We start from the raw sequence: 14,895 nt of genomic DNA, 5'->3' as shown, positions 1-14,895 counted from the left end.
TGTATCATATTTATTTACATCAATTTTCCATGCACTACATTAAAATGTTGTGATACATACATAAAGTCAGTTACATTTAAAACAACTGATTTTAGTTGTTAGTGTTTTGTTTTTCACTTCTATCATAAATAGGATAATAAATGAGTTTAATATGTGCTGTTTATTGGTTATCAGTCATAGCATGTAAAATAATTATCAAATGTAACGTAAAATAATTATTATCAGTATTAATCAGAATTTTGATTTCAGTGGACATCCATTTACCGTTTTTCTAAAATGTGGGAAACTCATAGATGCATCCAAACTCTTGACTGCTTGTCAACATGATCATGAAAGGGATATGTTTTGTGATATGATCTTAAACAGATGCATCTTCAGTTTTAATGCAAATGCAGTGGTATGTTTAGTGTAGCAGTGGTTTTGTTTGTTTTATTAGCCGGCTCGCTCGATGGACATCCAGTGCTTCGTGCATCATGTCTTCAAATGCCTTTTGTGTTATGACGCAGATGCATTATGTAACACCTTCTTTCAAGGTTGTCACATTTCAGCGGCTTTCGTGTCGTCGAATGGAGGCGAAATCTTGCATGCATTTGCACAATTGCTAATGATTTTTGTCTCTCAAGCTTTTAATTTCCACAGCCAGCTTTTTCTTTGATGCCGTTGGCACAGTTGGTATTTGTCAGATTAAGAGACACAAAGGAAGTTTACTCAGGAACACACCTGTCCACACAAACACTGAACAAAGAGCTTCTCTCTGCGCAGCAGAATACAAAAATCCAAGGCTGTGGCGATGCATGTGCCTCGCTGCGTCTCTCAGATTGCGACAGAGGCACGCAAACTCCCTCGGGTGCATCAAAAGCATCCCTAACTCCACCATGTTCTCCACACAGGGTGTGGTCTACATCTGAGACTGGATTGAATTTCTGAGACTACACCTCAGTCTTTCTCGGTTTACAGCAGTGAGCTAAATGCATGTTCTCCTCTACATCTGGAGGGAATCTGACATATCAGCGATAAACAGGCCTGTAAATCACCAAAGATGCCAGACACCTTTTAATCCCGATCCCGAACATTTGGTTACATCCTGTAAGCGTTTAAGAAGTGCGAAACATTTGGATGAAGTCATTCTGAGACTCTGAGTCAAGAACACAATGTACAAAGGGGGAACTGCTGTGCGCTGTGAAGAGCTGGGTAAGGCTTTACAGCTTCAACAAGTCATTTCTGAGGGTTTTATTTTAGTGACCGGCAACATTCAACCCAGAATGTATGGATTTCCAATCATGCATGTATAATAATAGTTCTTTTGTCTCAAACATGTGATCTTAGAGCTGTATACAGACTCACTCTATCACAAAAAAAAAAGAGACATGCATGCTTCCCATTTCATCTAGAACTGTCTTTACATATTAATTTATATACAATTAATACATTATATAATTGCAATGTTCAATTTAAAAGTATATATCACTTCATGAATGGGTAACACTAAACATGTGTGGAAGCAGAAAACAAAGAAACTTTGAAATGTTAGTATCTGGTTAGTAAATGTGATTTTAAACTAGTTTAAGTAAACTCTTACCTTGCATCTTCACTCCAGTCACGATTAAACTCCCAAGGACGAAGATCCACAGGCATGACATCATTGCGTCTTGAATGAAACTGAGCTGAACGGGGTCTGAAACGTGTTTTCACTTTTAGCGCGTGTTTAGATTGAGGTGCAAGTACAATTCGCGTTCGCTCGCACGTGCAACTTTCCCGCAAGCTTCTGTTGTACAAACTTTACTTTATTGGGTGCGCAGCTCTGAGTCCACCGCCCACCCACATGTGGGATTGACTTGTGTAGGATCCAATTGCAGGTCTGTCTCGCTGTTTTCTCACTGAAGTCTCATGCACGGAGGATGCACTAGGAATCCCTCCCTCGCGTGACATATTATGACATTGCACGACTCGACAAAAGCACATATAGGTTTGCATGCCGTGTAGCGCAGTGCATGACGTTTCCGCTATTGATGCATTTTCGTTTTCCTTTAGAATTCGTGTTTTAATTCATAGCAAGGTTTCTAGCCCTCCATGAACGAGCCCTTTGCCCTTTGCCGTGAACACTCACCCAACCCCCCAAATAATATACCTTTCCGAAACGTTGAGAGGGAACGCAGTGAATGGAGTTGGTTTAAAACCTAGCGAGCTGCCTACTTAAGCAGCGGCTTTGGGCTTCAGCGTTGGCTTTCAGCTCACTAGAAACCCACCTTCGCCTGAAGTGCTGGGCTTCTGAGACACAGCTCCATTCATCCGTCTCGCACCTCTGGGGAAGTTCCCTCTTTAACGTTCAGGAAAGCTTTTACTACTGAACTTGAGCCACCCAGCGGGGGAACGCAGCAGCACGCACTCGAGTTCAGGAGTTGAATGTCATATCTGTTGATATCTTGTCGCTCAAAACGCAAACTGTGCTAATTCTTTGTTTGCACGGGTAATTTATCAGAAGGGCGCGGTGCGGATGAGGCTTGATCCGCTAACGTTAGTAAACAAACAGGACGAGTTTTTTTGAGTAACCAAAAAAATGTAGCATACACTGTAAAAAAAAAAAACTGTGTTGGGTTGACTTCAAGTAATTGCTAGTGCATTTCACAACTAATCACAAAGAAATGGCAAGTATGTGAAATTTTGAAGTAGAAGTATTTTCTTGTAAAACATATTTCAATAATCATTGTTTTATCACTATTTTAGCGGTAAATACACGTTCGCGAACAGAAATTGCATGCTGACAAAACAGTGCCAATATTTGACACTTCATAGTTAAATTTTTTATCAACATATCTCAGTAAGTCAAGGGCGTGTATTTACATCTAAACACATGGCAAACAGGAACTGCAGAGGTAACCATGGCGACTTGACCGATTTATCGGCTAAAACCAAAACCTTGCAAATGTTTGACACTTTATAGTTTTATATTTCATAAGCATATCTCAGTAAGTCAAGGGCGTGTATTTTGACCTAGCATTAAATAGAGGCTTGCGAAGACAAAATGCATGTGTAGAGGTAACCATAGCAACAGTAAGCCAGTTGAGCGATTTGACAAAGCTTCATCATCGGATGGAACTTTAACAAAACAGTGCCAATATTTGACACTTTGTAGTTTGATTTTTCATAAATGTATCTCAGTTAATCAGGGCGTGTATTTACAACTAAACACATGCTTGAGAACAGGAATAGCGATCCCTTGAAGTAATCATGGCAACAGTATGCGACTTGAGCGATTTATCGGCTAAAACCAAAACCTTGCCATTATTTGACACTTTATAGAGGGATTTATTACAAACATATCTGAAAAAGTCAGTACAAGTTAGTTAGGGCACGCAATTTTAACTACCTGTGCTCCCAAACGGAAATTGCGATTGTGTGAGGAGGTAACCATAGCAACAGTAGCGACTTGCGCGCTTTGACAGCATCATCAACAGTGCCAATATTTGACACTTCATAGTTTAATTTATTATAAACTAATATCTCAGAAAGTCAAGGGTGTGTATTTTCACCTGGCGTTAAATAGACACTCTGGAACAGAAACTGCAATTGCTTGAGGAGGTAACCATAGCAACAGTGTGCGGGTTGAGCGATTTACCAAAGTTGACAAAACAGTGCCAATATTTGACACTTTATAGTTTTATTTTTCATAAACATATCTCGTCCAAGGCATGTATTAACCTAGTATTAAACAAATGCTTGCTAAGAGAAAATGAGATGGCTTAAGCAGGTAACCATAGCAACAGTACACTTTACGAAAACTTTACCATCAGATGGAACTTTGACAAAACAGTGTCAATATTTGACCTTTATACGTTTTTTAATCATAAACATATCTCTGAAGTTAGACAGGGCGTGTATTTACACCTGGCCTTAAACACGCGCTTGCCAACAGGAATTGCGATCTGTTTAGGAGGTCACCATGGCAACAGTAGGTGACGTGACTTGAGCAATTTATCGGCTAAAACCAAAACCGTGCCATTATTTGACACTTTATAGTGTTATTTATCACAAACATACCTCAAAAAGTCAGTACAAGTTAGTCAGACTTGCGCTAAACAAGCAACTTGCTATAGCTGAGGAGGTAACCATAGCAACGGTAGGCGACTTGAGCATTTTATGAAAGTGTCATAATCGGATGGAAAGTTAACAAAACAGTGCCGATATTTTACATCTATAGATCAGAAAATATCTGCATCATAAACATATCTCAAAAAGTCAGTGTTTTGTTAAAGAAAAAAAGTCTAAAGTTGATGTTGGCTAACTGGATTCTCCGAAACAAACCAAAATTGTTTTAACCCTTGAAAGTATAGCTGTATCAATGGCCACAGTAGTAGGCTACTATTATCTCAGACTAAAAAAGAATAATCGTATTTATGTCATAAATAATTGCTATTGCTGAGAAGGTAACCATAGCAACCGTAGCGACTTGAGCGCTTTATGAAAGCATCATAATCGGATGGAAAGTTAACAAAACAGTGCCGATATTTTACATTTATAGATCAGAAAATATTTACATCATAAATATATCTCAAAAAGTTAATGTTTTGTTAAAGACAAAAGTCTAACTGGAATCTCCGAAACGAACTAGAAGTTTTAACCCTTGAAAGTATAGCTGTATTAATGGGCAGTAGGCTACTTTTATTATCTCAGATAAAAAAAAAAAAGAAGAATCGTATTTATGCCATAAATGAAACAAATGTGAGCATTCATAACGTTCTTTCTTTGTTCTTTTGTTTGTTCAATTCCTTCATTGAGGGTCAATCTCTGTGGTCTCCCCCCTTAACACAGGGCTTCATGGACAATTCCATCTGATGAAGTTGAAAAAGGCGAATCAACCTGTTCCACAGCAGATCCAGAGCCGCTGCGTCTGCTCTCCAATCCGAGCATGATCAACACCGGCCGGCTTTCTCCAGATGATCGCTCGTGATGCGCCTTCACCGGGAACGCGTGTGAATAATACGCTGGAAATGTCAACATCAAAAGCCAAAGGTCTGGTCTGTTGGTGAGGATCGAGCCGAGCATCCATGCGCCTCAGCGGACTGTTGCGAATTGCTGAAATGCAGTCTCTCATCTCACCAGTGACTAAGGCTATCCTTGTAGCTCTGTTTATTTTTGCCATTTTGCTCATCCTCTATGTGATACTGTGGTACATATGCAGAGACGTGGACTGTGATCACGGCATTTGATTTTGGAGACCGAAGCTGCGGATCCGCGGAGAAGTCAGGGTGACCCCGGTAAGCGCGTCCGCATGCCCTTCATTCACACGTTATCTTTATGAAATCGCCACACAACGGTGGTCAGAAATCATTATTTGCGAGTTATGCATTCGTTCGTTTTCCATTATAGCGCGCTATTGCACGCGAAGTGATAGATGTGTCACTCTGCAATGACTCCACGGCTCATCAAACCGTCATCATCTTGTTCATTACGAATGAAACGGCATGCACTTGAACGGGTTTTCACGAAAAATAACATTTGAATAGATGCGTTAGCTGTTGGTTCAATTTTGGTTCCATGCACGTTCCGGGAACGTTCGTTTATGGCTATTAAAATACATCTGAAAAGAATAGAACGTCGGGATGAATGGGTTACCAAAATAATAAACGCGGAGCGTGCACTAACGTTCTGCGTTTAATAGGTGCAAATTTTAATTCCCAAGCATTTCAACGCAGATGTCGAACTAGTTAAACAAAAGTCGGACGCAAACAAGATGCACGAAGGTTATGAGAAATAAACAAACTGTTGTCGCAGGTTGCAAGATGCATCTACTGTAAAGACGATTTTGATACTTAATACAAATTTTCAGCAAATGTTTGTTTTTCAGTAGTCTGTTATCATGCACTTTTGTAGCAAGAAGTGAGCGTTCAGCTGAGACTGACCGCAGCTTTGCAGCAGTTTATTGCAGTCTGTGCTCTTTGAACTTGTTAAAAGCATTTCATTCTTGCAGCTCTGGGACTTGAGGAGACAGATAGCGTGTCGAATGGTTGTCTGCTTCCCTATAGAGATCCTAAACAACGCACTTCTTTAATATTACCATTGCTGTCTTAATAATCTTTAAATGAACACGAGTTGAGGCGCTCTAAACTCGAAGTGAACCATGCATATCTCACGCTCTACATGCTCGCATTATTGGTTAAAATAGCCATTATGGGTTGTGAAGGAGAACCCAAGGGCAGATGCAAATTGCCACTGCAGTGTGTTTGAGAAGCACTGTTGAACTCATCTCAGAAGGGTTCATGGCATTTCATACGCTTTAATCATCACAGCCACTTATGCATTTACACCAGTCGAATAGACATCTGCGCCAATTTATTCATGCAGATGTCAAAGTCTTTTGAGTGAGATGTGCTGATTGGTGTATTAAATGAGAACAAAACATGCAAAAGGCAGAATGGATCTCGGTTCATGTCATTGTCGTGCCTGGAGTGGGTTGGAACAGGAACAGACAGAGAATTCAGTGTCACACTGAAAGACAGAAGGAATGTCCCTAGACAAATCCTATCAAACGCTCATGTTAGTCCACTGCCGTCTGTCTGTCACTCAACAGGTTTGGATGGGCATGTTGAGGAATTCACTTGATCACTGTTCCTTCATTCAGTCCCTTACAGAAGCAGCGCATTACTAGCAATGCTTTGTAAAAGTAAATATAGGCTACATGAAAACCTCTTAAATCTGTATTTGTGCATCCCTTACAGAAGCAGCGCATTACTAGCAATGCTTTGTAAAAGTACATATAGGCTACATGAAAACCTCTTAAATCTCAAAGCACAAGTGTTTAAAGGAAACATTGCTGTAGTTGTGCATCACTAAAATGTATGAAAGCCTATTTCCCGCCATGGGATAAAAAAAAAAAAATGTAATTGAGACTTTTGGTCCCACAATTCTGAGAAAAAAGACAGAATTGCAAGAAAAAAGGTTCTGATTTAACAATTTGTAATTCTGACTTTTCTTATAGTTGCAAATGTGTGTCTCAGTTTATATCTCTCAATTCTGAGAAGAAAAGCCAAATTGTGGGTTATAAACCCACGATTGCAACAAAAAAAAAAGTCATATTTGTGTCTCGATTACTTTATTATCTATTCCATGGCAGGAAAAAAAATAAAAAAACAGTTTGAAAAAAATGCAAGATGTAAATTCAGAATTCTGTGGGAAAAAAAAGTCAGAATTACTAAACTCAGAATTGCAAGATTATAAAAGTCACAATTATTGATAAAAAAAAATCATGGTGGAAACAAGCTTCCATGGAAATGTCATTCTGCTTACACTCTCATATATATATATATATATATATTGAATAACTGAAGGATGATTCTCAAAAATCTATATTTTCTGCAAGCTTTTTTCAAGATTTCAACATTTAGATGTCTTTCCAAAAAAGGACACCAAAGAACCAAATGATATAAGGAGCCCATATAAGCACATATGAAAGAAAAAAAAAAATCTGAATTTTATAGTATGTGTACAGTGCAACAGCAAATAGCTTTTTTACATTTTAGAGAAGTCAAGTTGCATAACCGAACAGGACCACATGGTGATGCCAAAAAAATCCCTAAACCAACCGCCTGCTGAATGCATATATCTACTACAGTACACGGATCCATTCAGAATAACTAAACACAGCAACATACACATGACAAATCAATTAATTATCGTGGACGTGTGTGGAAACAACGTGAATGTACGGAAATGTCTGTACCTGTGCATAAATACAATGTGTGATCAGTACGTCAAGAGCACTCATACACGCATTATTATAACGGACTCAGATGATATATATATATATATATATATATATCATAGAGATACTGTAAATGTAAAGTCACAAATCATAATTTAGTCTAGAAATGAAAACCATCATATAAGTAGTCCATGTAACTTGTGCACTACATTTAGCTCTCCTGGTCTCATAAATCTAGCTTTACAGTATGTGAGGAACATGACGGCTTAAATTTCAGGGTTTTTGTTCTTACACAAAGCTATTGTGACTACATTTATGGTATTATTGTTGTGGAGCCTAATGGAAAATATCAATGTTTACTGTCACTCATTACACTCTTAAATATGAAGGTTCCTAAAGAGTGTTTTTTACAGCGATGTCGTAGAAGAACCATTTTTGGTTCCCCAGAGAACCTTTTAGTAAACAGTCCTTAAAAGAAGCATTTTTTTCTTAGTGTAAAGAACATTGTAATAACCTTTTTTTGCACTCTAAAGAACCTTTAGTGATTCCATGCATGTTAAAGGTTCTTCATGGAGCCATCGATGCCAATAAGAGTGTATGACACAAAGTTCAAACATTATGTCAAAAAAAAAAACTCTGTGTTTTATGTAAAATACATACAGGTTTGGAATGACATCAGGGTGAGTAAATGGTGACAGAACTTTTATTTTCTATCTAAAAGCCTTGACTAATTCATCCTCAAAAACTAGTTGAAATAGAAATAGTTTGAATAGAAAAACTCCATTTACTCCAAACTGATTTTTAACAATAACTGATAAACCTTTAAAGACAGACGCTTTGTGAGCTCTGAGGTTGTTAATCAATTGTATGCACATTTGTTGAACCTATATGTTTGCATTAATTCAACTTATTTGTAAAACAATCATGTTTAATAGCAGAATTCGTGGTGAAAAATTAATGGGAAGTGAAACCTAGTGGAAGCATTTGGTACTGCGGGCAAACAAAATCTTATCTTTTTGTGATATCAACTTCAAATTTGGAACACAGCTTGTTTAGATTTATGTTTTAGAGTAAAACATGTTTTGGAAAATATACATTTAATATATTTAAAAACAAACAAACATATTTTTGTGCATTTTTCATAATAATAAACTTAAACTTCTATAACTTTTTAGTTTCACTTTTTTCACATCAGCAGTAATGTGCCAAATGTTTTCTTTAAAAAGAGACGTTGCAGTTTAAGTTGGGAAATTTCATTTTCAGGTCTGTGCTGTGGTTAACAATTAATGAATGCATTACATAAATATAATTTAGTACAGTAACATCCCCAAAAAATACTAAATATAAAAAAAAAACATTATCAAACTAAAATATAGCACATTCATTTCATTGAAATAATTAAAGTTAAAACGGTTAAGTTCACAGTCTTGCATCTTTGTCTTTTTGTCTGATCTTCATTTACTTTCTTCAAATCAAAATTAATGTTTGTTTGGTTTGTTTCATGGCTTATAGGCTTTTTTTAAATCCCTATGGGCAAAATACTTACAGAACCAATGCTGCTGAAAAAGTGGGCAGCACTAATGCACACAATTCATTTCATACATTTTGGTGTCTGACTGGCGTGTGTTTAAACTCCTGTCCTGGATTGGCGGCAGGGAGCTTGTGTTTGGTGGGATGGATGGCAGATAAGGATTTCATTTTCAGGTCTGTGCTGTGGTTAACAATTAATGAATGCATTACATAAATATAATTTAGTACAGTAACATCCCCAAAAAATACTAAATATAAGAAAAAAACATTATCAAACTAAAATATAGCACATTCATTTCATTGAAATAATTAAAGTTAAAACGGTTAAGTTCACAGTCTTGCATCTTTGTCTTTTTGTCTGATCTTCATTTACTTTCTTCAAATCAAAGTTAATGTTTGTTTGTTTTGTTTCATGGCTTATAGGTTTTTTTAAATCCCTATGGGCAAAATACTTACAGAACCAATGCTGCTGAAAAAGTGGGCAGCACTAATGCACACAATTCATTTCATACATTTTGGTGTCTGACTGACGTGTGTTTAAACTCCTGTCCTGGATTGGCGGCAGGGAGCTTGTGTTTGGTGGGATGGATGGCAGATAAGGAACTCCTGGAAATGCAATCGAGTGGCAATCATAGAAAGTGGGCCAGGAAGGGTTCTCTCGGGAGGAATCCCAAGCCGTACGTGTTTCTCCTGCAAAACAATGCTCACTTTTAGCTGTCAGTCGTATTGCTTCCACCCACGCTGCTGCATGACACAGAGATATAATAAAGTCAGACATGGATGCGGGGTTATAAATAGATGATATGAGTCAACTGTTATGTAAAGTTACATTTTTAACTGCCTGTTTACGGAAACGGATGTAATCCAGATTTGAATTGGATTAGAATTGTTCTGTTTGGTTCCATACGCTTGCATTGCACACATGAGCTTTTTCTTTTATTTAGCTACTGCTGAGAGAGAGGAAAAGTGTCCAGGTAACAGTTATATATTAGGATGATGGAGTAACTCACATTGGGCCTGTTTCAGGGTTTATGCAGGTTTTAAAACCCCTTTCGCAAATTAAGGTCTAAAATTATTTTCTTCTAAATTATTTTCTTTACTTGGTCTTGAAATGTCTTAAATTACACCTGGTATAAACATTTGAGACATGAACTAATGCCAGATGTAAATGGTTAACCTCCTGTAATCATAACTAATGTTAATCCCAGGTTTAATAGATAACAAATACTAAAACCATCAAAAACATTTACATTACTTGAAATACACGTAAACTGAAATAAAATAGAATACAAAAAAATTAAAAATTAACTTTTTTTCAAATGTTCATATAGTTTAACAAGTAAAACTGAAATAACAGTGAACAAAACTATAAAAATGATTCAAAATATTAATAAAAACTGTAATAGTATCTCAGTTCCTCAACTAAAAGAAAAACATTGCATCTCACACAAATGTTATTCTGATATTCTCATCTCAATTCAGAGGATAAACTTCAGAGGTTTACCAGTTAATTGCTAACAAAAACAAAAACCGAAACCATAAAAAATGCACTTAAAACAAAATGAGCATTAACTGAACAATTTACATATATATATCCCTACTTTTTCAGCTACAGTAGTTGCCATTTCTTGCTTTCATTTAGTTTCACTTGATGTACTAAAATAACTGAAACTACAACTGAAATAAATGAATTAAAACTATAGATATATTTATTTACACAATGACACAAACTCACAACAAAATTGCTAAAACATGAACTAAAATTAAAATGGATTTAGAAATATTAATAATAGTACACCGTAACACTGGTTTAAACAGGGCAATAGGTTTTGATATATCTGAAATAGATTTGATTTCTAGTCGGTGGAAAAGAACCCATGAAAATGGATCGCAAAAAGGTATTTGTATTGTTCAAAAGAAAATTCCATTTTATCATTCTGAAAATGTAACAAGATTGTTACATTTAAATGTTCTCTGAACTTTTAAAACACCCATTTTTTTATATTTAAAGAACTTTTCATTTTAGTTTTTTGGCTATGTATCATTATGAAAACATTATTTGTGAAAGTTGTTTTTAACGTACAGTTTTTTTTAAAGGATTAAGAACGTTTTCTAGTTATGCGAACGTTGGTGGAACATTCCATTCTATCATTTTGAAAATGCAATGAGAACGTTACATTGTCATCACTGATGAATGTACGAATAACATCATAAGCATGTTCTGAGAACACTGATCTAAGAACGTTTCCTCTTAACGTTACGCGAATGTATGTCAAATATTAATAACGTTATTAGAATGTTCCATAAACATTAACTTAAGAATTTTTTTTTCTTAACATTTACATAACCTGTAAAAAACTTTATGGGAACGTTTCCTGTTAGCTGGGGAAATGAGCTGAAAACATGCTATCATGACAGGAGCAAAGAGGCAAATTTATGGCAAAGTCGTTCTGAAACTGATATTTCTGACTCTAGATTCTGATTTGACAAGGTGTGTGTTCAGTGTGAGGACGCAGTGTAACACTTTAACACCGGCTGCTAATGAACGGCGCGGCGTGGGAGTGTTGCTGCTCTCTCTGCTAATGTGTCAGCACACATCTTGCGCGTTCTGACACTAAGGATAAACACAGTCATCCCGCGTTTCTGAGACGGCAGGCCTTTGTCGTGGAACAGCTGGCACTGGAGATCCTGCGCAGGAAAAACATCAGAGGAGCTTAATATAGCGTTTTACATCAACGGCGGCAGAAGATACAGGCGTTCAAGAACCTTTAACAGAAGTGAACTTCATGAAAACCAAATGGAACCGACCCAGTTATCAGCCACTTCTAATAATCTCGAAATGGTCAAATATTATTTGATTAATCAGCCTGGTCTGTCTATCACTAGCATCAGGTCTAGATGTCATTGTTTGGAACGTTCTCAGAACGTTCTGGCAAGGTTCTCTCAAAGTTATGAACAAACATTCTTCCTGTTACATTAAAGGGGTCATATAATGCTACATGCACTTTTACAAGTTGTTTTACAAGTTGTACACAACCACCCTAAAATGATAAAAATCCACCCAGTGGTTTTTTGTTAATCTACTAAAATCTTTACACCTTTCTCAAATTGAGCCGATCTCAGATGCCTGTCTGTGTGATGTCACACAGACAGGCCCCTCCCATGATAGTTTGATTGACAGTAGCGTTGGCAATGCCAAACATTATAAGAACGTTACTTGTGAATGTTCTCTGAATGTTCTGAAACACGTAGTGACATTTCAACAATGTTAAACGAACATCCAACTAAAACATGTTCCACGAAAAATGCTCCACGAATGATGTAAATGTTTTTTGTTTTTTTAACAGGGAACGTTCTCACAACTTTCACTATCGTTTTTTGAATGTTAGGACAAAAACGTTCTTAAAGTAATTTTTAATGAATATTCATATATCTTTATTAATATTTGACACAAGTTCTCATAACATTGAGAGAAAATATTCTCGGCACGTCCTTATGATGATTATTTGCACGTAATGAACGTTTTAAGAAACGTTTTAAGAACCTTTAAATAACGTTTTAAATCATAAAAATTGGTCATTTTAACATTCTTTGAATGATAAATAATATATAATGTTCAAAATAATAATAATGTTCAAATAACACTATATTTTGGGTGAAAATAAAGTTAGTACAATGTTTTAGTAAATGTTTTTGTGTAACCTTCAAATAATGTTGGAAACTGGACATTTCAATATTTCACAAGAGTCAGTTTGCATTGTCTCATTAAGCCTCAGGAAATGTTATTAGGAGGTTACAATAAGATTGTGGGGCCTTTCAGACGTCTGAGTGTGGCATTTGAGTCTGGCTTTGATTTATGCATGTAATAAATGGTGGTACAATTCAAGAAACACTAAACTTAGCATTTATCATTGAATATCCAGAAAAATAAGTATATTTGTGGCATAGGGCAAATATACCAAAAAACAGGGTTATTATAGTTAACTGAAACTAAAACCATTTAAGTTACTTAAAATAAACTTAATAAATTAAACGAAATAAATGTAAATATATAGAATTAAAAATAAACTTATTTAAACTTAAAATAAAATAAACTTATTTTATTGATAAAATACCATTTTATTTTTATATTGATAATATTTTATTTTATTAAACTTTTAAAATGTTCATTTAGTTTATCTTGATGTACTAAAATAACTGAACTGAACCTAAAAGTAAAAATTAATAGACATAATTAAAACAAAAACAACTAATAAAAATGGCAAAAATTTGCAACAAAACTAATAAAACTTTAACTGAAATTAAAATATTAAAACAAAGTATAAAAATAAAAACTAATTCAAAATATTATTAAAAAATATAATAGTTGTGGGGTTTTCAGTGGCCAATTCAGATACCGATATCTACCAATAATGCATAAATAATACTTATTTTGCACAGTATTTAAGATGAAACTTTTACTGCAACATTTTAGAAACTGTGGGAAATATTGGATGTGTATATACAGTATATATATATATATATATTTGATGCATCTCCATAAAGATATATGCAGTGTTATTTTAGCACCATCAAGATATTATAATAGCATCTCAATGAATATAATATATTTAACTTAAAAAAAAATTTAAAAACTTTTTTTTTTTAATTGAATTAAAAAATTAAAAAATAACAGACTGTGGGAAACTTTGGATGCTTATATATTTAATGCATGTGCAGAAAGATATATGCATGCAAATTTAGTCATGCAGTCATTGCATTATTTCAAATTATGCAACAAAAAACATTAATTTTGACAAATTTATTCTCTAATATGTAGATTTTGGTTTTGAAGCATGCAGTTTTATGAGCTCTTAAAATCAAAGTGCAGTGCTTTTGGGTGCCGTGTCTGGTTGCGCTCCCTCGGCTTCAGCACAGTTAATAGGAGCAGATAATTAGGTTATACTTTTAATTCCCAGAAGCCAGAAATATTACCTGGCAAATTACTGCCTTTGGGCTGCGTTCTTAATTACCAACTACTCTTACTGAGACTCTGATAGTGAATTTTCTGTGTTGTAGTCACAATATCGATATGTGGAAGATTATAAAACAGACAGTTATTAAATTCTGAATATATGAGCTGCGCTTGATGCTGCTGTAAAATGCAGATAAGCACACAACTGTGATTTAACATGGAATTGATTTATTTACAGCTTTTTTATGTTGTATGACACGTTCAGCATGCAAAGGTTTCAATTTGTGGTCGACAGAAACTGAGTTTTTAATAATAATAATAAAAATAAATAATATTAATAAAATAATTTTAATAAATAAAATAAAATAAACTGTTAAAATATAAAAAAACAATTCATTTATTTATTTAATTTATACATTTAATACAATTTAATTTAATTATTAATTAATGAAAACATAAAATATAAAAATAAAAAACGTAAAATTAAAATATAAATAAAAGTTGTATAATAGTAAAATAAACCAGGACTGAAATGTTTTTTTTTTCTTTTCCAGTGGCTATTGTATCTACCAATAATGCATAAATAATACATAATAATAATTCCCGCATAAATAATACATAAAAATAATATAAATAACAGATACATAAATACAAAGAAATAAAAATTATAAATATAAATAGCTTACATATATATATATATATATATATATAT

At 34.9% G+C, this 14,895-nt stretch overlaps 1 protein-coding gene across 1 annotated transcript in view; it reads left to right on the top strand.

Moving 5' to 3' along the window:
- The first annotated feature begins 1,152 nt into the window (after positions 1-1,152).
- Positions 1,153-14,895, top strand: part of LOC107749237 (dehydrogenase/reductase SDR family member on chromosome X) — a 37,940-nt gene continuing 24,197 nt past the window's right edge. Inside the window, exons 1-2 of the mRNA XM_016564332.1 lie at positions 1,153-1,191; positions 4,810-5,255. The gene's annotated coding sequence lies outside the window, so the exon portion shown is untranslated. The remainder of the gene's footprint in view (positions 1,192-4,809; positions 5,256-14,895) is intronic.

This window comes from Sinocyclocheilus rhinocerous, unplaced genomic scaffold (genome assembly GCF_001515625.1).
Source record: "Sinocyclocheilus rhinocerous isolate Xijiao unplaced genomic scaffold, SAMN03320098_v1.1 scaffold1041, whole genome shotgun sequence".
Taxonomy (NCBI): domain Eukaryota; kingdom Metazoa; phylum Chordata; class Actinopteri; order Cypriniformes; family Cyprinidae; genus Sinocyclocheilus; species Sinocyclocheilus rhinocerous.
Note: the sequence above shows the minus strand (reverse complement) of the source record. Positions and strands in the feature narration are given on the sequence as shown.